The 26,892-nt window shown below is 38.8% G+C and overlaps 1 protein-coding gene across 3 annotated transcripts in view; it reads left to right on the forward strand.

Annotated features, from left to right (window-relative positions):
• Nucleotides 1-26,892, forward strand: part of LOC149843158 (Phosphoenolpyruvate carboxylase family protein) — a 63,035-nt gene that overhangs the window by 22,418 nt on the left and 13,725 nt on the right. The window lies entirely within an intron of this gene.

Genomic DNA, 26,892 nt, shown 5'->3' on the forward strand with positions numbered 1-26,892 from the left:
ATATATAATACCCGATAGGGGTATTTTTGTCATTTCACAAGTACCCGATAGGGGTACTTGTTTTTCTTATTTTATTTTTTCTCTTTATTTTTTGTAAAATCTATTTTTTTTTTTTGCTCACACAAAAGGGGCCCCACCATGTAGTCGATGGGGCCCCCAACGGTCACATTTGTGACCGTTGGGGGCTCCCAACGACTACATGGGGAGCCCCCTAGGTGGCTCTCCTTTTAAGGCCTCTTGGCCCTCTCCCTCTCCTTCTCTTGTGTATAAATAGGGGTGAACCCCTCTTGTATTCCTCACTCTTGAGAGCTCTCTCTCTTTCAATAAGAGGCATTTATATTTTTATGTTGTGTTGTCTCTTGTGGGTTTGGGTATTAGCCCTTCTTTGTTTGTTCATTAGTAGATGTTGTAAGTGCTTAGTGCACTCTTTGCTTTTCCGCATATTTCATTACATGGTATCAGAGCCTTGTGTATGCTCTTCTTCTTAATATAGCTAGTGGTGTAGATATATTTGTTTTTTTTTTTTTTCTCTCTCTCTCCTTGGTATCCTCTTGTGAGTGGTTATTATGGAAGGAGAACAAAAGATTGATCTCTCCTTCAAGCTCAATGGCTCCAACTACATGATGTGGGCCACCGCCATGGAAAACAACCTCAAAGGGAAAAAGCTTTGGGGATACGTTATGGGCACCATTCCGGAACCACAACTCCAACTAACTAAGATGGAAGGCGATAAAAAAAAAGCTCTTGAAGGAGATGCCCGCATGAAGGCCATTGAAGATCACCAATCTAAAATAGAAGATTGGGAAAGTAAGCATGCCAAGATTCTTGCTTGGTTCATGAACAATGTGGAGCTCAAGATTTGCGCCAACATTGCCAAATTTCGGATGGCAAATGAAGCATGGTTCTTCATGAAAGGTATGTTTACACAAAAAGACCTTGCTCGTCAATTCTTTCTTCAAGAAAAAATCCGGACTATCAAGCAAGGAGAAATGAGTGTTAGGGACTACTTTAGCACTCTTGGCCCTCTATGGGATGAGCTATCCTTACTAGAACCAAAATGGGTTTCTAGTATAGATGTGGAATTAAGGAGAGAACAAATGGAAAAAGAACACTTTTTCCAATTTTTACATGGGCTTAGGCCCGAATATGAACAAGTTAGATCCTCCCTCCTACATAGATCAAAGCCTCTTCCCTTGGAAGATGCCATAGCCGAAATATGCCAAGAAGAAACCCGTCTTGGCATGATTAAAGGAGGAAATGATGTCTTGGCCGTATCAAAACCCGGCAACCATATGAAAACCTACAAACCTCCACATTTTGGAAGGCAAAATAACTATAATAGCAACTATAGAAAAGCCATTTGCCCTCATTGTCAAGAACCGGGTCATATAAGACCTAATTGCCCTAAGTTGAATGAAGCACCAAAAAATAAAGTTGCTTCCGTTGAAGAAGCTACTCAAAAGAAAGAGGAAACAATCAAAGGAACGGACTCTTTTTCTCTTGCTCAACTATCGGAGGCACTACAAACTCTACTAAAGATTCCATCAACTTCGGGTGCCACCGTAGCTTCTTCCTCTCCTCCAGGTATGTCGTCTTGGATCCTTGACTCTGGAGCTTCCTTTCATATGACCCCCCTTGAAAATGAGCTTTCCGATTTATGTAATAATTATAAAAACTCCTATGTTTCAACTGCGATGGTACATCTTTACAAGTAAAAAGTTTTGGAACCTTAAACTTTTCAAAAGACTTCTTTGTGCCAAACGTGAGAGTTGTACCTCAGCTTAATTTAAATCTCCTCTCTGTTGCTCAAATATGCGATCATGGATGTAAAATCTCCTTCTCAACTAAGGATTGCTCTATACAGGATCTCCGGTCCGGGAAGCTGATTGGGCAAGGCCATAGAAGGGGAGATCTCTATTACATGAGCAACTTGAAACTCTCCATTAACTCTTTTTGTAACCATGTCCAAGATAAAAATATTGATATTTGGCATCAAAGACTTGGACATCCAAGTTTCTCAAAAATGTACTCCTTTCCATTTGGAAAGAAATTTTGTAATGAGAAACATTTTGTTTGTAAGAATTGTATTTTTGGCAAAATGAAATCTACTCCTTTTCCAAACTGAACTTTTGTGTCCAAAAGACCTTTTGAGTTAGTCCATTCGGATGTTTGGGGTCCTTCCCCCGTCATGTCTAAAGGAGGGTACTCCTATTATGTCACTTTCATCGATGACTACACTAGGTATGTATGGATCTACTTTCTCAATTTAAAATCCGAAGTCTTTGACTTTTTCAAAAAATTTCATATGATAGTTAAAAATCAATTTTTAAGTAATATCTCTACTCTTAGATCCGATTCGGGTGGAGAATATTTATCAAATGAATTTCAAAACTACTTAGAAGTAAATGGAATTTGTCATCAAAGATCGTGTCTTAGGACTCCCCAACAAAACGGCTTGGCCGAAAGAAAGCATAGACATATCATGGAAACCACTAGGACACTCCTTATTTCCAAAGAAATTCCAAAGAATTTTTGGGCCGAAGCGGCCTTAACCTCAACTTATTTAATAAATAGAATGATATCTTCTTTCTTACAAAATACATCTCCATACGAAAAACTATTTGAAAGAACACCAAACTTCAATAGATTAAGAGTTTTTGGATGTAAATGTTTTGTCCTTACTCATAAACGGGACAAATTATCTCCTAAAGCTATTGAATGCATTTTCTTGGGTTATGGAGAAAATCAAAAGGGTTTTAGATGTTTTGACTTGAAAAATAACAAATTCTATGTATCCAAAGATGTAACATTTTTGGAAAATGAAAATGGTTTTGTGAAAACTAAAGATATTGACGAAAGTGAATATACTTTTTTATTTGATCTTCTATCTCAAGAAGATGAGACTCCTCAAGAAGAGGAAATCTCTAATGAGTCTTTGAATGACCTAGAGGAAATTCCTCTTGATAATGCTATAGATGAGAATAATAGACCAATCCAAACATATGTTAGGCGTGGTCAACAAACTCAGATAAGTGTCTTAGAAAAATACTCTCAAGGATCCGACATTGAAGAAACATCTTTAAGGAGATCCAGTCGGATCTCCAATCCTCCAAATAGGTTTGTTTCCTATGAGTCCCTAACTCCTAGATATAGAGCATGTCTAATTGCGTTGCATTCATTTCATGAACCTTCACACTATAATGAGGCCAAAAATATTCCCCAATGGGTTGAAGCCATGAACTTAGAGCTTAGTGCCCTTGAAAAAGCTAAAACTTGGGAAATAACTTCGTTACCCATTGGAAAGAAATCAATAGGATGTAGATGGGTCTTCAAAATTAAAACCAAGAGTGATGGTTCATTAGAACGTTATAAAGCACGGCTAGTAGCTAAAGGATATGCTCAGGAATATGGTATAGATTATGAAGAAACCTTCGCACCTGTTGCTAGAATGACTAGTGTTAGGACTCTTATTGCTATTGCGTCTGTGAAGAAATGGCCTATCTATCAACTCGATGTTAAGAATGCATTTCTAAATGGCGAATTAAATGAAAAAGTTTACATGGATCCCCCACCAGGAGTATGTATTGGTAAAAATAAAATTCTTAAACTTAAAAAGGCATTATATGGTTTAAAACAAGCTCCAAAGGCTTGGCATGATAGATTTAGTAATGTAATGACAAGTTTAAATTTTCGTTCATGTTATACTGACACTGCTTTGTTTGTGAAAAGTGCAGGGTCTTCAGTAGTTATTTTACTACTTTATGTTGATGATATGATCATCACAGGAAGTGATGAGCAAGGCATTAAGGATATTAAAAAGGTTTTGAAAGAAAATTTTGATATGTCTGACCTTGGTTTCCTAAGATATTTTTTAAGAATTGAAGTGGCGTACTCTGCTCGAGGGTACATTCTCTCTCAGATGAAACTTGCTGCTGACATCTGTTCCAAATCGGGTATCTCCGATGATAAGAAGACAGAAACCCCAGAAGTCATCAATGCAAAATTAAGGTTGAAAGATGGAACACCTCTCGAGGATCCTACTCCCTACCGGCAACTTGTTGGGTCTCTAACCTACCTATCCATCACACGGCCAGACATAGCTCATGCCGTCCACTCTGTCAGTCAGTTTCAACATGCACCTACAACTGTGCACATGAGTGCAGTCTTAAGGATCGTCAGATATATCAAAAATACCATAACTAAGGGAGTTTTTCTTTCTTCTGCCTCGTCACTTGACTTAATTGCTTATACTGATGCAGATTGGGGAGGAAATCCCAATGACCGAGTCTCAACTACCGGTTTTTGTGTTTTCTTAGGTGACTCTATGATTTCGTGGAGATGCAAGAAGCAACACAAAGTATCATTGTCCTCGACGGAAGCAGAATATCGTGCTATGGCCACTACAACCATGGAACTTGTGTGGCTAAGAAGCCTCCTCAGTGATATGGGCATTGTCATCTCTACTCCTTCGAAGATGTGTTGTGACAACAAAAGCGCAATCTATATTGCAAGCAATCACACCTTCCATGAGCGTACTAAACATATTGAGATGGACTGCCATTACGTTTGGGATGAATACCTAAGAGGAACTATAGCACTACCTTACGTCACATCAGAGTACCAGTTGGCAGACTTCTTCACTAAGGCTCTTGCGGCTCATCGGTTTTTGTTTCTCCTTAACAAGCTTTCGGTTATATCCCCGTAAAGCTTGAGGGAGGGTGTTAAAATATATGTAATTCATATATATATATATTTATATATATATATATATATATATATATATATATATATATATATATATATATATATAATACCCGATAGGGGTATTTTTGTCATTTCACAAGTACCCGATAGGGGTACTTGTTTTTCTTATTTTATTTTTTCTCTTTATTTTTTGTAAAATCTATTTTTTATTTTTTGTTTTTTTGCTCACACAAAAGGGGCCCCACCATGTAGTCGATGGGGCCCCCAACGGTCACATTTGTGACCGTTGGGGGCTCCCAACGACTACATGGGGAGCCCCCTAGGTGGCTCTCCTTTTAAGGCCTCTTGGCCCTCTCCCTCTCCTTCTCTTGTGTATAAATAGGGGTGAACCCCTCTTGTATTCCTCACTCTTGAGAGCTCTCTCTCTTTCAATAAGAGGCATTTATATTTTTATGTTGTGTTGTCTCTTGTGGGTTTGGGTATTAGCCCTTCTTTGTTTGTTCATTAGTAGATGTTGTAAGTGCTTAGTGCACTCTTTGCTTTTCCGCATATTTCATTACACTGACCCCCCTGCCGCCTCGGTATTTTTTTTCGACAGAGGGCTCAGCCCCTGTCACCCCGCGGCTGTCTGCAGGCAAGGGCTCGCCCCTTGTCGTTTTTCTGATTTCGGCCAGCAGGGGCACACCCCTGTTGCCTCTCTCTTTTCCATAGGCAGGCTTGTTTTTCTATTTCTCCGCATAATAATTAACGTAGCACTGTTGCAGACCTCACATCGGACCTCCGCTCTGGCTCCGCGGCCCGAGCCTCGTATCATCTACACGCGTAGATGCACGCAGCTGCACGACATCCCGAGGTAGGGGAAAGTCGCACGAATAGTATGTATGAAAAAAATAAAATAAGACTTCTGAGATAAAATAGTTATTTTGCATACTTGCGTATCTGAAGAAGTATTGGTTGGTCAAAGTTTTACTCTTTGTGATTCTTTTGAAATTGCATAATGTAAATTCTTTGGGTAGACTCATTCTAGAAAGAATCAAGTAGTTTACTTGGCATGCCTGTTTACGTGTAGGATTGCTTAACTCATAATTGTCTATTATGCATGCTTATTCCTTTGAAACTGCATACGTAAGACAGACTTTGTGAATAGACTCAAAACCACTGCAATTGCTATTGTAACCGAACCTTAAGGCAGGTACGGTATGAATTTTATGTAAGATCATGGAGTGTATTGAAGTGTGAAATCTACACTGATTTTGAGGTGGTAATATCGGCCTCCACAGGCCAATTGCTCAGAAAAGCAAAACATGTCATGTAGGAACCAAAAGAATCATAAAACATTATGTTGCCCTCTCATCGTAGTTGTACCTCTAGGAAGGTACGATCGTACTTTTGGACAAGTACGTCCCATGTGGGTTACGATGGTGGGATGATGAGGTTGTAGCAACCTCGATGAGTGCAATTAGCACAATGCTGAGATCACATAAATGGTGACCATTCGCCTTCACAGGCAAGATGCTCGAGTGGGTCTAATGGACCAGAGCATGTAGGATGGGGCGGCGGTTAAGAAACCCCCGTCGTACCCATCCGATCTTCACGGTTCATCAAGGGAGAGGATGGATGGTACAAAGACTCCGATGGACAGGTTGTTAACAATCACCCACGGGCAAAAGACTCAGTTTTCCCCAGTCATCGGAGTTAGGGGAATTGGGATTACCATAAATTATCCTAGGTGGTAACTCCCAGGCACTTCTGCAGAAGTTGGATGCATCCATGGGCCACGAATGCCTTTGGGGATTTACTCTCTTGGTCACTGACCGTCCCCTTAGGAGCGGACTCAGTCAGCCATCCGGGTTAATGAAAACACCTGACATAATAAACCCCCGGATCGGTCTCGGCTGTTTCTACGTTTCGCGTCTGTGCGTACCCACAGGCCAGTTAATATCAGAACTTAAAGAATATATTCATGAATAGTTGTAGATGACTGAGACTTATACTGCTTCAACTAACAGCTCTTTGCACTTATTACATTTGTTAGAATAGACTACAATTGCTTAAATATCATGACTGCTTATCTCATGAATGTCCTGTTTTATTTTCATTCTACTTATCTGTTCGTGCACCTACTGGTTTGTTATGAAACTGACCCATTTCATGGGCAGGTGAGGAGTAAGACTTCACTGGCGGTCGATGGCATGGTGCAATATGGATCAAGATTCATCTTCTTTCTGCTGGCGGCTTGGCTCTGGGTCTTTTTGGAGTTTTCTTTAGATTTATTGAACTTTGGAATAAAATGCTCATTTTGTAATAAACTGCAGATTTTAATCTATTGCCTTATTTCTTAAATTCCTTTAAGTGGTTATACATGTGAATGATGGTTTTTCAGCTAACGTACCCAGGATTGTTGACTTGTGTTCCTTTCTAAATGTCTTCCGCTGTAGTTTTTTAAAAGTTAAAACTTTAAATCTTTGAAAGGTTTTTCGATAAGGTTTTCGAAACCACAAGTCGAAATTTTGGGGCGTTACAGTGTCTACACACCACCCCCAGACAAAGTGACAGACTCTCTCTAAAACCGTGGTCAGGATAAGAACCTCAATATCGAGTTCAGGGTAACAATAACGCACACAAAGTTTTTGTATCCTTTTGGTTTCTCCAAAACCGCAACTCCAAGAGTTCCATACTCTCTGTTGAGAAGCAGTCACTGTCGCATATGGGTAGTTTAGTAACTACTCAAGAGGTTAGGGGCATTATTGTAAATAAGGTATTTTAGTCTAATATCTCTATTTAAGTGAGATTAGACCTAATTAACAATATACGATTCTTTCTTTTTTTCTCTCTCTCTTTTCTGATTTGCGTGAAACCCTAGTCGTCTTCAACATGGTATCAGAGCAAAACGTTGCTCTGGGCATCTGACTTGATTGACCCATATGTGGATCAGGTTCAACGTGCGCAGCAAAAATGCAGATCTGAAGCCAGTGTGTACATCGCTGACGTCCTACTCCTCCTCCAGCAGAAACACAGATCGGGTGGTGATCGTTGACAACGTCTGGTGTGCGTGTGGAAGCTGAGATTGTTGTGCGTGGTAGGAGCAGGGAGACACGTGTTTTTCAATCGGACGTCCGACCCAAACTGCAGCCTGGAGCGCGTGATGACCCGACTGTTTTGGATCTGACTTCAGATCGTGTTGATGGTGGTAGTGTGGACATCGAAGAAGCCTGCATCGTCTGTCATAAACCAGTCACATCTCGATCTTGATAGCTTCCAAGGTTGCAAACATGGATTAGATCATATCTAATCTATATAATTCATATATGAAATCGGTTGTGTGGTCGAGGTATGCAACTTGTCGCAGTTCCTTTGTGAGGTGGATGGTTTAGGTAAAGTTCAATTCAAGTTATATATGCAGGTTGTGGATCTGAACGTGTTATAGTCGTTGTGTTACAGTCGTTGGTTGTGTATATCAGATTTATAAGTGTAATTAAAATCTGATATAGTCGGGTTCATAGTTGGTGCGCATCAGATCCGAGTTTCAGCAGGGTGTGTTTGCGTGTGGTTATACCTGCATTTTGGAAAAACATAGAAGTCAAATATGAAGTTCGAAACAGTGGCTGATTATAAAGCCTTTGCAAATCCCTTTTCATATAGATCATCGGTAAAGCTGGATGAGACTAACTATGCTAGGTTGTCTCGTACGTTCATGATGTCTGTCTCAGGGCATCGTAGAAAACATATTTTGTTGGAAAATTAGCCCAAAGACAAAACTGAAAAGTATGCTACATGGGAAGATGACAATGATATTGGAAATGAAATGGGGATCTTCGAAACACGAGCTTAGATTAACAAGGGCAAGTGTCAAGAATGACACTAAAGCATAACCCTTAAAAAGGGTATAACTGGAAACAAAATAAAAATAAAAATGTATTCTTTATTGATATGAAAAACCAATTGCTTAAGAAGCATTGGAGTAAAATACAAGAGGGGCTGCACCGCTTTATATACACAGCTGAAAGAGGACTCAATAGAGCTGTTGGGCACAGTCCAACAACTCTATTAAGAGCTGTTGGAATGTGTCAGTCCAACAGCTCTATTAAGAGTTGTTGGACTGTGTCAGTCCAAGAGCTCTATTGCTAGTCAAGTCTGGACAAGACTTGACTAGCAACAGTCATTCTAGTTCAAACTGAACTAGATGACATAAAGACAAAAAATAAAAATAAAGAAAAAAAATTACAGAAAAAAAAGAAATGAAAAATGTATTTATATATATATATAATAATATAATATTATTATATATACATATATGTACAGTTTTACATTTTAACACTCTCCCTCAAACTTACGGTACAATAAGCGAAAGTTTGTCTAAGAGAAAGTGAAATCGGGGAGCAGCGAGAGGCTTTGTAAAGAAGTCTGCTAACTGATATTTTGAAGTGACATATGGCAGATCAATTATCCCGTGTAGATATTCCTCTCTGACGTAGTGACAATCCATTTCGATGTGTTTGGTGCGTTCGTGGAATGTTCTGTTACTGACAATGTAGATCGCACTTTTGTTGTCACAACACATTTGTGAAGCCTTTGTTGCTTCAGCTCCCATGTCAGCAAGCAGTCGTCGGAGCCAAACTACTGGAGCCAAACTACTTCCATGGTCGTGGTTGCCATGGCTCTGTATTCAGCTTCGGTGGATGAGAGAGATACCTTCTGCTGCTTTTTACACCTCCACGAGATTAATGATTCCCCTAAAAAGACACAAAAGCCAGTGGTTGAGTGTCTGTTATTGGGATCACCTCCCCAATCAGCATCAGTATATGCAATTAAATCAAGAGAAGAGGAGGAAGATAAAAAAAGTCCTCGTGAAAGAGAGGACTTGATGTATCTGATAATACTCATGACTGCTCCCATATGAACAGAAGTAGGGGCATGTTGAAATTGACTTGCTGTATGAACATGTGCTATATCTGGTCTGGTAATGGATAGATAGGAAAGTGCTCCGACAAGCTGTCTGTAAGGAGTAGGGTCTGCAAGAAGTTCTCCATCATCAATCTTCATTTTAACATTAACAACTTCTGGAGTGTCAACTTTCTTATCATCAGTAATACCAGACCTGAAAACAATATCAAAAGCAAATTTAGTCTGAGATAATAAATATCCTCTAGGAGAATAAGCAACTTCAATGCCTAAAAAATATCTCAACAAGCCCAAATCAGTCATTTCAAAATGAGATTTAAGAAGTGTTTTGATTGTTTCAACTCCCTGTTTATCGCTTCCGGTGATGATCATATCATCCACATAGAGAAGAAGCACAATGATCCCTGCATCAGAATTCTTAATAAACAAAGTAGTGTCAGTTAAACAGAATTGAAAACCAATATCAATCATAACACGACTAAACCTATCATACCAAGCTTTTGGTGCTTGTTTAAGTCCATAAAGAGCTTTTTCTAAGCGAAGGACTTTACCCTTAGGAATACTTAGACCAGGAGGGGGTTCCATATATACTTCTTCAACTAGCTTTCCATTTAAAAAAACATTTTTGACATCCATTTGAAAAATAGACCATTTTTTGATAGAAGCTAAGGCAATTAAGGTTCGGACAGTATTCATACGAGCCACCGGAGCAAAGGTTTCTTCATAATCAATCCCATATTCTTGGGCATAACCTTTGGCTACTAAACGGGCTTTATATCTTTCAAGAGTACCATCACTCTTGGTTTTAATTTTATAAACCCATCGACATCCTATAGTTTTCTTCCCTGGAGGAAGATCTTGAATATTCCATGTAGAAGCCTTTTCAAGTGCATCTAATTCAGCTTTCATGGCTTCTATCCATTTGATATCATTTTTTGCTTGAAAATATGTGGATGGTTCTTCATATGAGTGAATTAATGCAATAACTGCCCTATATGTGGGTGAGAAAGACTCGTATGATACAAACTTTCCTGGAGGCCTCGAGATTCAGGATGATTGTCTAGTTGGAATGTTAGAATATTTCTCAAGTGCATATGGAGGATTAGACTCTTGTCGCCTGGAATATTGAATACTAGTATCTCTATGAACTTCTTCATTTTCAACATTAAGATCAATAATTCTTTGATCATCATCAAAGTTACAGTCAAGGTCATATTCATCAGATGTTGATGTTAGATCTAGCAAAAAGGAGTACTCAGTGACGTATTTTAATTTTCTAAAATCAAAGAAGCTCTCCTTTTCAAGAAAGGAAACATTTCTAGACACATATAGTTTATTATTTTTGAAGTCAAAACATCTATAACCTTTCTGGTTTTCAGCATATCCTAAAAAGGCACAGAGAATCGCACGAGGAGAAAGTTTATCATTTTTGTCAGTAAATATGAAACATTTGCACCCAAATATTCTTAGTCTAGAGTAGTCTGGAGAAATGTTCATAAGTTTTTCAATGAGAGTGATAATTTGTAACGAAGAAGATGACATCCTATTAATGAGATAGGTGGCAGTTAAGGCAGCTTCTGCCCAAAAGTCTTTCGGGACTTGATTTGCTATTAATAAAGTCCTAGTGGTTTTTATAATATGGCGATGTTTTCGTTCTGCCAGTCCATTTTGTTGAGGTGTATAAGGACAAGATCTTTGATGTGTGATGCCATGCAATTTAAGATAATTTTGAAAATCTGTGGATAAAAACACTTCCCCTGAATCTGTGCGAAAAATAGTAATATCATTTTGAAACTTGTTTTTAACCATATTATGAAAAGTTTGAAAGTATGAAAGTACTTCAGACTTATGTTTGAGAAAGTACATCCACGTATGTCGGGAGAAATCATCGAAAAAAATAACATAGTAAACAAATCCTCCTTTAGAAATTACTGGTGCAGGACCCCAAACATCCGAGTGTATTAATTCAAGTGGTCTTGAAGAGAAAAAGGTTCTGTTCTGAAATGGTAATCTTTTCATTTTGCCGAGAATACAATCTTTACAATCAAATGATTCAGAGTTACAAAATTTCCCTAGATTTGGAAAATGTTGGATTTTGGCTATATGTGGGTGACCAAGTCTCTTATGCCACAGTTCCAACTCTATTTTTTGAATATTATAACAAAAAGCTTTCTTCGGCATTTCCAAAAAATCCATGTAATAGAGTCCTCCTTCTCTATGGCCTTCCCCAATCAGCTTGCCTGACTGGCGATCCTGTACCCAACAACCATGAGAAGAAAAAGAAATATTACACCCATAATCAGAAATTTGAGATACAGATAAAAGATTTAAATTTAATTTGGGAACATGTCTAATTTCTGGAATAATTTTTTTTTTTTTTTATAAATTTTTTCAAAATTTCCTATTCCTTCTATTTCAAGAGAAGTCCCATCAGCAGTAAAGACCTTTGACACACTTGTTTTATTTTTAACACATTTGGATAGACTTTGATTATTTGGGGTCATATGAAAAGATGCACCAGAGTCAAGAAGCCAAGAAATTTTACCTAGATCAGAAAAAGATGAGGCTGCTGCGCCGGTTGAAGCTTCAGATGAGGAAGAGGCACCTTTGATGAGAGGCTGAAGAATCTCCATTAGTTGGGCCAGGGAAACTGGTGCATCCTGATCTTTAGGCTCCGATCCAGCAATTGCAACTCTTTTTTCTCTCAGCTCCTTAAGTTTGGGACATTGTGGCCTGTAGTGTCCCGGTTCATGACAGTGATGACAAATAACTTTCTTCTTATCATAGTCACCATTTTGTCGGTTAAAGTGAGGAGGCCTATATGATCGAACATGATTCCCTGGTCTAGACACGGCTAAAACGGAATCATCTTCAATTTTTAAAGAACCTTTTCGGAGATGATTTTCTTCCATTGTTAACTCTTCAATAGTTTCAACAATAGAAGAAATTTTTCCCCGGTGAAGTAGTGCCAATTTAGTGGTTTCAAATTCCGGCCTTAATCCAGTGATAAACTGGTAAAAATGTTCAGCATCGAGTTGTTTCTGACGAAGCTCGATGTCTTCGGCACAATGCCACTTTGGTTCTAAAAGGGAAAGTTCTTCCCAAAGTTCGGACAACCCATTGTAATATTCACGAATAGTTTTGTCTCCTTGTGTCATCATTCGAACTTTTTCTTGGAGGTTGCACACGTGTGTAATATCTTTAAGGGAATACATATTCTTAAGGTATTCCCATGCCTTATCGGCATGATCAAATTTGGCAAGACTTGAGCATTTTTTAGTAAGAGATAGCTTAGGTTCCAAATCGGAACCATCCACAATCCCCCATAAGCCTTTTCTCCATATATGGTGCTTCATGATTGAAGCCCATGTTACATAGTTCGTATCGCTTAGTTTCATAGGCATGAGGTGACTTTATCATTGTCATCCATCGATTACAAGGAGAGAAAGAATAGGGATAGAAGAGAAACAAGAAGGAAAATGAAAAAGAAAGAAAAAAAAACAATACAACAAGATGTGAAATCTTCTCCAATGAAGTGATAAAACACTTCTCTTCAAGTGGCGAACACTTTTGCAAACGGGCACGGAAACCGAGGCAGCTTTTCCTCAAGATTTAGTACTTCCGCGACTCTGATACCATGAAATGAAATGGGGATCTTCGAAACACGAGCTTAGATTAACAAGGGCAAGTGTCAAGAATGACACTAAAGCATAACCCTTAAAAAGGGTATAACTGGAAACAAAATAAAAATAAAAATGTATTCTTTATTGATATGAAAAACAAATTGCTTAAGAAGCATTGGAGTAAAATACAAGAGGGGCTGCACCCCTTTATATACACAGCTGAAAGAGGACTCAATAGAGCTGTTGGGCACAAGAGCTGTTGGACTGTGTCAGTCCAACAACTCTATTGCTAGTCAAGTCTGGACAGGACTTGACTAGCAACAGTCATTCTAGTTCAAACTGAACTAGATGACATAAAGACAAAAAATAAAAATAAAGGAAAAAAATTACAGAAAAGAAAGAAATGAAAAATGTATTTATATATATATAATAATATAATATTATTATATATACATATATGTACAATTTTACATTTTAACAATATTGTCATGTCATGGATTATGAATAGTGTGCAACCTCACATAGCCGATGGGCTTATTTATATACCACCGTAAAACAAACGTGGGATAATTTGCAAGACACTTACTCTCAGGAAACTAATGTTAGTCAGATTCTTCAAGTAGAGTAAGAGATTTATAAATTGCAGCAAGGAAAGCAAACTCTAGCCCAGTATTATGCCTCTGTGAAGGCAGCCTTTGAGAGACTAAATGCACATAGACATTGTGCTGTGACAAACAGAAACTACCCATATGCGACGGTGACTGCTTCTCAACATTTGGGTTTGTTCTCCAAGCTGGCTGAGGTCATGTCAGTATTTGGGTTTGTTCGCTCTGATACAAAGTCCCATCTTTAGAAACACTTTGTGACTCAGGATCTGGGACCACTCAGATATTTCTTAGGCATAGAGGTTGCAAGGAGTAAAGAGAGACGAACTCTGTCACAATGGAAATATGTCTTGGACCTGCTGAAGGAGATAGAGATGTTAGGTGCCAAACCTGCAGGGATGCTGCAATGATGATTCTCAAATATCTAAAGTTCTCTCTTGGTAAAGGACTATGGTTTAAACAAAACCCGTCTTTAAATGTTACTGCCTATTTAGATGCAGATTGTGCAGGGTCGGTTGTTGACAGAAAGTCCACAACTGAATTCTGTGTGTTTGTTGGAGGGAATCTGGTTACTTGGAGAAGTAAGAAACAAACTGTTGTTGCCAGGTCGAGCACTGAGTCAGAATATCGGGCTATGGCTCAAACTGTTGCTGAGATGATGTGGGTTAAATCTGTGTTGATTGATCTTCAAGTGAAAGTCTCATTACCTATGGAGATGATATGTGATAATAGACTTGCTACTTATATTGCTAATAACCCAGTATTTCATAAACGAACAAAGCATATTGAGGTGGATTGTCACTATGTACGTGACCTGGTCCAGACTGGGTACATTTTCACCAAACACATATCTTCAGAGAACCAAATTGCTCATGTCTTCACAAAACCCTTAGCGAGTTCAAATTTTTCAAAATGTTGTGACAAGCTGAGCATTATTGATATATATGCTCCAGCTTGAGGGGGAGTGTTGAGAAGCAGTCACCGTCGCATATGGGTAGTTTAGTAACTACTCAAGAGGTCAGGGGCATTATTGTAAATAAGGTGTTTTAGTCTAATCTCTCTATTTAAGTGAGATTAGACCTAATTAGCAATATACGATTGAAAAGAAGTGTATTCTTCAGTTACGGGTCACGGGTCTGGAAATCCAGACCCGTAACGTGTCATTAATGGCACTGTGTAATTTTCCTATTTGAAACAAGGGTACTTTTGTACCCTAGTCTTATATTTGTATGTTATTATAAATGAGATGAGATAGCAGCCGACCCTGAGTGATTAAGGGTTATCGGTTTTTTAATTTCTGCTCTCTCTCTCTCTCCCTCTCTTTCCCTGTCTCTCAGCTCTTACGAGTGAATAAAAAACTAACATGGTATCAGAGCCACATTACAGGTGAAGCTGGAATCGATCCAAAAGGTACGTCTTAAAGATCCCTTTCTCCTCGATATTTTCTCTTTCTCCCAAGTCAAGAAAGTACTTTTGTTTTTCCCCAATCTCGTCTGCTCCTATTTTCTGGTTTACCCAAGTTCAATCAGACCTGAAGATATTCAGAGAAATATCTTTGTCTTTCCCTAATCTTGTCTGCACTTTCTTTCATCTCGTATTTATTTCCATCTCCAAATAATGATCAGATCTGACTTCAGATCTGATCATTTCCTCTCCTTCTTGTCTGAGTTACAAAGTTAGATATCTCTTACGTACATTTTAATATCCCTTCATTCTGTTTTTTTTTCCAGATCCTTCATACACTTTGCTAGTTGATTTTGATCACTGCGTGACCTAATCACGCAATCGGCTTTTGTTTTGACACAGCTGCACTTCATTCTGTCCTTCATACACTTTGCTAGTTGCCCTCATACACCTTGCCAGTTAACTATACTGCTTTTCATTTCACAGTCGTGAATTCATATTCACGACTTTCATAGTCAATATTCAATCACTTTTGAAAGTCAGAAATCTGACAAATATTTAATTTCTGCTTCAAATTCAGCCACTGTCGTCGGCCATTGATCTGAATTAGAATTAGTTTCTGCTCAAAAAAAAAAAAGAGTTACAGAAACGGTAGACAGATTGTGCTAAATTCATCCTTAATACTGTAAACCATTGATTCCTTTTCTAATCAGTCAGTTCTTTCTTCAAGCTTCCTCAGTCAACTCGTGTCTGAAAAATTAAACAATGGTAACTTCTTGACTTGGAAGAGACAAATCATACCTTTTATTAGGAGTCAGGATCTTTCTGGACATCTGGATGGATCTATTCCAGTTCCTCTTGAATTCATATCACATGAAGAAATGGACAATAAAGGGGAACCTACTACAGTATATGTTAGAAATCCTGAATTTGTGGTTTGGATGAAAAGAGACCAAGCGCTTGTTGCTTATATCACATCTACACTGTCACAAGAGGTACTTGTAGCAATTCCAGATGACTGTACTGCCATGCAACTTTGGAACAGACTTGTTCAGACATACTCACAGGTTTCTCAGGCCAGGATTATGTTTCTTAAAAGAGAATTTCAAATGTTAAGAAAGGATTCCATGACCATCATGGAATACTTGAACAAAATGAAGGTTATCACAGATCAACTTGCAGTTGTTGGAAGTACAGTTATTGATAAAGATTTGGTACAACAAACTCTCAGTGGATTGGGACACGACTATCATATGATTGTTACTTCATTGTTATGTTTACCCGAGCTCCCCAAGTTTGAAGATCTGCGTGCAAAATTGTTACAATATGAGATGAACCTAAAGGGGTTTTCTGAAGAATCATCTATGCATACTGGGGCACATGAAGTTCTTGCTACAGGGGTTACTTATGCACGAGGACGAGGAAGCTATGATATCAAGGGAAAAGGAGGACAAGGGAGAAATGGTCAAGGAGGTCGTGGATTATTACCCCCACCCAACACATATACCAACTCACAAAGACAGGCCAATCCCTACATGCTTTTTGTGTAATAAAAGGGGGCATATCAAAGCTAACTGTTGGTTCAATCCTTTAAATAAAGGAAAATCAACCCAAACTGAAGCAAAAAGAAGCACAGACAGTACAAGGATCAATGGAGAAGTAAAGGAATTATTGTTGTCAGCTTTAGCAGAATTGAATCTGAAACAAAATGAGCAAGGTACTTGGTATGTGGACTCTGGCGCGGCGACTCACGTTACTGGTGATGCAGGTAAGCTCCTAAAACTTGTTCCTTACATTGGTAAAAGCAGTATAGTTACTGGAGATGGATCACACCACTTTGTCTCTCATATTGGAAACTCCATTATACCGCTGTCTGAATCTTCTATCAATCTTTCAAAGGTTCTTTATGTTCCTGAAATCAAGAAAAACATCGTTTCAGTTTCTAAACTTGTTGATGATATCAAAGCCTCAGTTGAATTTACTCCCTCTTCTGTTCTTGTCAAGGATCTCTGCACGAAGGAGACGTTCGCTAGAGGAAAACGGCAAGGCAATATGTATGTTTTTCAAGAAGATCCTTCAGCACATATTCGCTCTGCAGACCCAAACTTGAAGCTCCAATCATCGTTGCCCTCTCAAAATTCCACTTGTGTCTTCAGTGTCTCTGAAATCAATAAGCCAAATCTTTGGCATGGTCGTCTAGGTCATTGCAGTAGTAGTTTCATTGAAAAGCTTGTTTCAAATAACCTTATTCCCAAGTCAAGTTTAAGAATAAATGTCGATGACAACAAATGTCCTAGTTGTCTCTTATGTAAGAGTCATGTTTTACCATTTCATTCTATCAATAAAAGAGCTTCAAGACCTTTTGAGACTATTTGTTCTGATGTTTGGGGACCTGCTCCAGTTGCTTCCATATCTGGAACTAGATATTATCTTTTGTTTGTTGACAGTTATTCTCGTTATTCTTGGATATTTTTCATGAAACACAAATCTGAGACCTTCAAGTTGTTCCGAAACTTCTATTCCTTTGTCAAAAACCAAATTTCTGAAAACATCCTTAGTTTCCAATGTGACGGAGGAGGTGAATTTTCATCCATTGACTTTACTAACTTTCTCCAAAGTAACGGGATAAGGAAAAAGGTGTCTTGCCCACACACACCTCAGCAGAATGGGATTGCTGAAAGAAAGCATCGCCATATTGTTGAGAGTGCGATGAGCATGATGCATGACAGCAGTCTCCCGATCACTTTATGGACAGAGGCTTTTCATTCTGCAGTTCATGTTATAAATCGTTTACCCATGACTATTTTGGAAAACAAGTCTCCTTGTGTCTTTTTGGTGTACATCCCAACTATCATGATTTGCATGTGTTTCGTTGTCTATGTTACGTTCATGTTGATAGTTCAATAAGACATAAGTTTCAGGACAAGGCCCTGAAGTGCAGGTTTGTAGGTTATGCCGATGACTATAAAGGGTACAGGTGCTATGATCCGGTGAGCAAGCGCATCAAAATATCGCGAAATGTCATCTTCGATGAATTGAATTTTGATTGTCGATGTACTAGTTCTTCAGAATCACAACCTGAAGTTGAGGCTTATCATCCTTGGTTGAATTATGAATTTCTTTCCGGAACTAGTGAGGTTTGCTCGAACTGTACTCAAAAGAATGAGGAATCTATGTCTGCTGATGAAATGGTTGCTCATGAAAATACAGACCCAACTTCAAATTCACAAAGGTATAAAGGTCTTGTCTATGCTCGCAGAGAAAGAGAGCCGCCCACCATGGTTAATTCAGAAACAGACAGATCCTCTACACCCAACATCGCTGATAATAGAAGATCGACACGTACTCGTCATCCAATTGAAAGATGGGTCAGTTATGAAAATTTCTCATTAGACTTTTAACTCTTTCTAACAGCCTTGAATAAAGAAGATGAACCCACAACGTTCTCTCAAGCATCAAATTCCAGAAGATGGATTGAAGCCATGAATGAGGAGATGGAAGCTCTACATGAATGTGGTACGTGGGATGTCGTATCAAGACCACTTGACAGAAATGTTGTTGGTTCGAAATGGGTGTACAAAATAAAGTATAAACCAGATGGGTCTATAGAGCGCTACAAGGCGAGACTTGTAACCAAAGGATTTACACAAGAGCAAGGACAGGATTATGATGAAACTTTTAGTCCAATGGTGAAGATGGGAACAATCAGGATTATACTTTCTTTAGCTATTGAACATCAATGGACTATTAGCCAACTTGATGTGAAGAATGCCTTTCTTCATGGAAATTTGAGAGAAGAAGTATACATGGAACAACCCACTGGCTACGCAGAAGGCGATCCTACAAAATATGTATGCAGACTAAAAAGGGCGATATATGGATTGAAGCAGGCATCCCGATCTTGGTTCGACAGTTTCTCTGTTGAAATTCAAAAATATGGTTTTAAGAAATCTCTTCTTGACCATTCTTTATTTATTTTTAAGAACCAAGACACAACTACTCTGTTATTGATATATGTAGATGATATCATCATCACTGGCAGTTCCAATGAGCACATTAAAGAAGTGAAACATCTCTTGAATCAAAGGTTCAAAATGAAGGACCTTGGCAAGCTGCGATACTTTCTTGGAGTTGAAGTCGACAGTACTTCTGACGAGATGACTCTCACTCAACATAAGTATACCATTGATGTTCTAAATAAAGCCGGTATGAAAGACTGCAAGCCTTTGGGAACTCCTAGTGTCCTTCATCAAAGGCTTAGTTCTCAAGATGGGGATCCTTTTGATAATCCCACACAGTATCGTAGCATAGTAGGTATGTTACAATATCTCACCTTTACTCGTCCAGATATAGTCTACTCAGTGAATCAAGCTTCTCAATTTATGCATGCACCATGTGAAGGGCATATGAAAGCAGTTAAACGGATACTTCGATACCTCAAGGGAACTGTTGGAGATGGCCTCATATATCAGCGAAAGACAAATGGGCAAAATGCACATGAGATCACTGTTTATTCTAATGCGGACTGGGCAGGAGATCCAGATGAACGCAGATCGGTATCCGGCTATTGCGTGTTTGTGGGGATGAATTTAGTTTCTTGGAGTAGTAAGAAACAAAAGGCTGTTGCCAGATCCAGTACAGAGGCTGAATATAGGTCAATGGCAGCCGCCACTGCTGAAGCTACTTGGATTAGACATTTACTGACAGAAGTAGGGGAATCGATCTCTCGATCACTTCTTTTGTGTGACAACCAGAGTGCCATTAGTATGTCTTTTAATCCAATCAATCACAGTCGTGCCAAACATATTGAAATAGATCAGCATTTTGTGAGACAAAAAGTAGAAGAGAAAGAGAAAGAGATTGAGCCTGAATTTATACGAACCACAGATCAGGTGGCGGATATATTTACAAAAGGATTGACGAAAGACAGATTTTGGATGTTAAAAGGCAAGTTGTTCATGGTCCAAGATCATGCACAACTTGAGGGAGGGTGAAAAGAAGTGTATTCTTCAGTTAGGGGTCACGGGTCTGGAAATCCAGACCCGTAACGTGTCATTAATGGCACTGTGTAATTTTCCTATTTGTAATAAGGGTACTTTTGTACCCTAGTCTTATATTTGTATGTTATTATAAATGAGATGAGATAGCAGCCGACCCTGAGTGATTAAGGGTTATCGTTTTTTTAATTTCTGCTCTCTCTCTCTCTCTCTCTCTCTCCCTCTCTTTCCCTGTCTCTCAGCTCTTACGAGTGAATAAAAAACTAACAACGATTCTTTCTTTCTTTCTCTCTCTTTTCTGATTTGCGTCAAACCCTAGTCGTCTTCAACACTCCCGACGAGATATCTCAGAAAGTACATTACACTGTTCTTTTCTTTATCTTATTATTAATAGTTGCATCAATTTGTAATTCAGCATCCAAATTAATACCACAAATTCACATTTCCAAATGCGAAGCTCATCACGGGACTCCAGCCAGTGTAAAAATGCAGAACAGTGCAATATAGAGAAAAATGTCAGATATGATTTTTGCGATGCATAAAAACAAGTAAAGGAAGGGGAGAAGGAAGGGAAAAGGGAAAGGGAGAAGGAGAAGAGCTTGATGGTTCAGATGGATGGGAGATGCGAGATGCTCGATGTGTCTCCCCCTTCACCTCCGATGGTGATTATAAAGGGAGAGATCGTTACGTTTTTTTCAAAAAGGGTCCCTCACAGTTTCAAAAATTTTCAAAAAGGAGGTTTCAATTACAAGGTTTTTCAAAAAGAGGGTAAAGCTACTTTATGTTAATTTTTTTTCTTTTATGTTTTTGAAAGAAAAACCTAAAAATACGAGGAAGGGGATCCAGATGAAGCTTTTAAGAAGTTTTGTAAAATATTTTGCTTTGAAATTTAGGGATCTTTCGAAAGGAGGTTTTGTGAAATACCCGGATTAAATTTTAAAAATTGAGTTTCAAAATGGATCTGGATTCGAGGTTTTGAGCGAATATCGAGTTTGGATCTCGAATTGAGGAAACATGAGAGGGGTGAATCCAAATGGAGATTGGATCTGGATAAGATACCTGAGCCAATAGAGATAATTGATTTTGGGTTTTTGCAAATAGAAGTGGATTTTGGATATCTGATCTGAATCTAAGATTGTGTCAAACATAGAAAATAAAATTGAATTTTGAATCTTCAACAAGGAAATGAATCCGAGAAATGATTAGAAATTGACCAAATTGATCAGAAGGTGGGTGCTAGGGGCAAAAAGGGAATTTTGAAATTTTAAAAAATTTGGGGTGTTCATGGCAGGTTATTTATCTATCAAAGCTTATAAAGATTTAATTAATCAATCCCACATTCTGTACATGCTTCTATTCTAAACCATGCAATAATCTATGCATAATGATTTCAGAACATTCAATTTCCTGCACATAGGAAAAATCAGAACATGTATACTTTTGTACAGTGGCCTATCCAGTAAAATATGTCACTAATTCATTCTCTCATAATACTTGATCAAGGTAATTTGGAACGAACAAAATTCGAGGATTAAGTGTAGTAACACTCCAGCAGGTTTGGGTCTCTCTCTCTTTCTATATATATATATATAAATAACTTTATGGTTTCCGAAACATCAGTTTGGGTGTTGTGACCGACCTATATTGCAACTCAAAAAAAAAAGAGTAAATCATAAAGTGACCCAGGCGAAAGTGCAACCAATGATAGTGGACAACACAGTGATAGGTAAATAACCTTAACAGAAATAAATAATGATGAAAGTGATAAAGATGGCTTTATACAACACAACACAGACCCATACCCCTGCAAACAGGAGAAAGAAATAGTGAACAAGGAATTTACATCAATCCGAGACAAAGATGAAACAACTTATACTTCTGATGCAGGAAATCTGTGTTAAACGTGAAAATGCAAAACTCCAGTCCGAAATCGTGCTAGGGTATAATTTTTCAAAGTGTACAGGCAACAAATCTTCAATTTCTTTTCTTTAGATATAGATTTGGAAAATGTATAATAGTCCTGCACATCAAAACCTAACGCATCATAACAAAACTACATACTTATTTACAGCACACTGAAATCCCCAAATCTGCCGATTTGGGGTTTACGGCAGCCATTAAAACACTTCTTTGATTTGGGGTTCAAAGCAACCAAAACCCCCAAATCTGTCGATTTGGGGTTTACGGCAGCCATTAAAATGTCACTTTGTGATTTGGGTTCTACAACAACCCACTGTACATTTATACATGAGTGCGTACACCCAAATCGCAGAGGACACCCACCTTACACGCTCGAACACATGGTATCCCCCAAAAAAAAACAGTAAACCCCTACCTGTTCGGTGCCTCTCCTCTGAGACGCCATAGTTGGAGGTGCAACTGACCACTCCTGCTCCTCTGGAAGGTCGTTGGCGACGACAGTGGCAGCGGCGGCGGTCGAACGCAAGGAGCGAGAGGGAGGGAGAGGGAAGGTCGGGCGACGGGGAGAGAGAGAACGAGAAAAAGAGAGCGGGAGGGGACTAAATAGGGAGGGTGGCCCCGAAACAGAAGGAGGTCGGTTACCTCCCTCCCTTCCCCCGACGGCTGCACATTCCCCCTTTCACCATCGGCTTGCGTTAGGGTTCATTCAGAACCGTAACGCCCATTTTATTGGGCCAGCACAGCTTTAGTGCTGTGTTATTTTTTTTTCTTGCTTACCTTAATACGCGGGGCGCGGATTGGTGTAACGCCCCAAAAATCCAGGACTTGTAACTTTTAGAATAGTTTAGAAAGCTTTAAATTATACAATAATCAGAGTTTAAATAGTACTTCAGCGGAAAATGATATTTTTAAAACCACAAGTCAATGGACCTTGAGCGCATTACAGCGTAAACTTTCCTTTGCCGAATTCCGCACAACTATTAAAATCAAATGGTTTTGAAATGCAATTTCAATGATGGAGAATTTGTTTGTTGAAACCGAGAAGAAGTTTACTAAAACAGCTTCAGTAACTCAAGGTTTAATAAAAAGAGAAATTTTGGAATACCCTTTATACCAAATTTACCAACATGTCCTCAGGAGCGAAACGTCAGGGAAAGAGCTTTATCTTGATCTCATCACGCCATCGTGCCATCGCAGACTGTATTACCTATCCAAAACCTGCCCATAAAATGAGTCAGCTTCACTAAAAACTGGTAGGTGCACAGACATGACAATATAAAACATAATTAAGCAAAATAATTTAATATGTCAAGTAGACAGGCAATTAAATAGCAATTTGCTTTCAGCAGAGTCATAGAGCAAACTATCATGAGCACAATGCTAAAATTATTACAAGCATTTTACTGGCACAAGTAGGCTAACTACTACAAGCAAAGAACTGCATAAGAAATTTAACTAGCAAAATACAATATTTCATCAACCACACACACAATTCCATAAATATTGAACCGGTGGTACACATAACTTTCATACGCGTATAACTCAACAAATTGGGTAATCGGATTTAAATTATGTTTCGATATTAACTGGCCAAGTGGGTACGCACAAGACACGACTCTAGAAACAACCTAGATTGATCCGGGGTTTTATTATGCTATGTATTTTATGATAACCCGGATAGCTGACTGAGTCCGCACCTTAAGGGGACGGTCGGTGACCAAGAGAGAAATCCCCAAAGCAGCATAAACAATGGATGCATCCCAAACATGGAAAGCTACCACCTAGGATAATATTGATAGTCCTATTTCCCTAACTCCGATGACTGGGGAAGCCGAGTCTTTTGCTCGTAACTGGCATTAATGGCCTGTCCGTCGAAGTTTTGTACCTTCCTGTCCTCTCTCCTGACAGAAGTCAGCGATTCGAATGAGTACATCAAGGGTAGTTAACTGAAAACCCACTCTACATACTCTGGTCTTTCGACCAACTCGAGTATCTTGCCGGTGAAGGCAAAAACATCACTTATTTAGGTGATCTCAGCATTTTGTTATTTGCACTCATCAAGGTTGCCACAACCTACTCATTCAATCATCGCAACGTAAGAAAACATACTTGTCAAAAAGTACGGACGTACTTGTCAAAAGTACGACTACGATAAAAAGGATATGGTTTCACCAAAGAAACCCCAATAGATATTATCTGCATAAGAAGTAACACAACACAATTTGACAAGATAAGTCTTGAATTCATTTCAATAATATTTTGCATATTTCATGATACAAGGTCGTCTCGAATCTCTCGTTCGATCAACAAAGTACTTAACATGTTGTGCATGTCTAAAAGTACGCTATACTGAACCAGGGAGGTGTGTGGGCTTCTAAAAAGGAACACCCAACACACAACTTCATAACGATCCAAAGAATATAGGAGTGCTCATTTGGCACGATTCATCCTCAAAAGCCATAATGCCACATTAAGTCATTCAAGTAAGGCACAACACTATCAATCTTACATCCAAAATTTATCTTAGTATCGACATGTGACACTAGATTGATAAATAAAGAATGGGTCCTTCAACAGAACCCCACTCATTCATATGCCCATGCCCCTGATCGGGGTTATTCGAATTGGGTCGCAACTCGAATCGGGGTTATAAAATATTTCTCCCAAGTGTGTGGACCTGGGAGGGCCTATATGTGACTTCGAAATCCGACAGGACTTAAAACTTAACTTTGCAAAAGTTGTGCACTTTGAAGAGCCCTGAGTTTGCAGAAGGAAATCCTCTTTAAAAGAACTATAGCGCACAAGTGCAACTTCTAGTGTTTTGAAAACAAGTGATAACAGGATAGGCACAAAACTACATTTATGTAAGTACAAATTTATCATGAGTGTGAGCATATGCAGGTTATAACATGTCAACAAATAACTTTCGACTTGCGATGCCGCACATCGAGGGAAAAACGCATAAGTAACACACGAGGTGCCAAACCATACCTTGACCACTTAGATAGGCAGACACATAAGGTCATAAGTAATACATGAGACACAAAGTCGTACCTCACTCAAAGGAAATATGCAGACAGAAATGTATACATGCAAACAAGGGCATATATATTTCAAAATGTACGAAACCACACCTCAAATTCATAAACAACTACGCAAAATAATAATCGAAGAATGAAATTGTACATCAACCCATAGGAACGTACATGCAAGTATATATGCAAGCAATTAAGGGCATAAGTATTACGAAAAGTGCGAAACCACCTTCAACACATAAGCAAATACGCAAATTAATACTCTAAGAGTAAAATCGTACCACGACTCGTAAACATGCAGACAAGAATAAAACGCCACGCAAAAGCAATATAAATCTAAGTACAACTAGCATGAACATCTTAATTATTTCAACTTAATTAGATCTATTGCCCCTTGTGCGACTTTACCCTACCTTGGGATGTCGTGCAGCTGCGTACGCCTACGCGTGAGAATTGTAACGCCCCAAAATTTCGACTTGTGATTTCGAAAACCTTATCGAAAAACCTTTCAAAGATTTAAAGTGTTAACCTTTAAAAACGACAGCGGAAGATATTTAGAAAGGAGCACAAGTCAACAATCCTGGGTACGTTAGCTGGAAATCATCATTCACATGTACAACAACTTAAATGAATTTAAGAAATAAGGCAATACATTAAAAATCTGCAGTTTATTACAAAATGAGCAGTTTGTTCCAAAGTTCAATAAATCTAAAGAAAACTCCAAAAAGACCCAGAGCCATGCCGCCAGCAGAAAGAAGATAAATCTTGATCCATGTTGCACCACGCCATCGGCCGCCAGTGAAGTCCTACTCCTCACCTGCCCATGAAATGGGTCAGTTTCATAACAAACCAGTAGGTGCACGAACATATAAGTAGAATGAAAATAAAACAGGGCATTCATGAGATGCACAATTATGATATTGAAACAATCAATACAATTGTAATCTATTCTAAAAAGTGTAATATGCGCAAAGAGTTGTTAGTTGAAGCATTTTCAGCAGGGCAAGTCTTAATCATCTACAACTATTCATGAAGATATTCTTTAAGTTCTGATATTAACTGGCCTGTGGGTACGCACAGACGCGAAACGTAGAAACAACCGAGACCGATCCGGGGGTTTATTATGTCAGGTATTTTCATTAACCTGGATGGCTGACTGAGTCCACTCCTAAGGGGATGATTAATGCCAAGAGAGTAAATCCCCAAAGGCATTCGTGGCCCATGGATGCATCTAACTTCTGCAGAAGTACCTGGGAGTTACCACTTAGGATAATTTATGGTAATCCCAATTCCCCTAACTCCGATGACTGGTGAAACCGAGTTTTTTGCCCGTGGGGTGGTTGTTAAGAACCTGTCCATCGGAGTCTTTGTACCATCCATCCTCTCCCTTGATGAACCGTGAAGATCAGATGGGTACGACGGGGGTTTCTTAACCGCCGCCCCATCCTACATGCTCTGGTCTATTAGACCCACTCGAGCATCTTGCCTGTGAAGGCGAATGATCACCATTTATGTGATCTCAGCATTGTGCTAATTGCACGCATCGAGGTTGCTACAACCTCATCCTCCAACCATCGTAACCCACATGGGACGTACTTGTCCAAAAGTACGGTTGTACCTCCCTAGAGGTACGACTACGATGAGAGGGCAACATATAATGTTTTATGATTCTTTTGGTTCATAAATGACATGTATTGTTCTT

The sequence above is a fragment of the Nuphar pumila genome, chromosome 3, assembly GCF_984573655.1.
Source record: "Nuphar pumila chromosome 3, dmNupPumi1.hap1.1, whole genome shotgun sequence".
Lineage (NCBI taxonomy): Eukaryota > Viridiplantae > Streptophyta > Magnoliopsida > Nymphaeales > Nymphaeaceae > Nuphar > Nuphar pumila.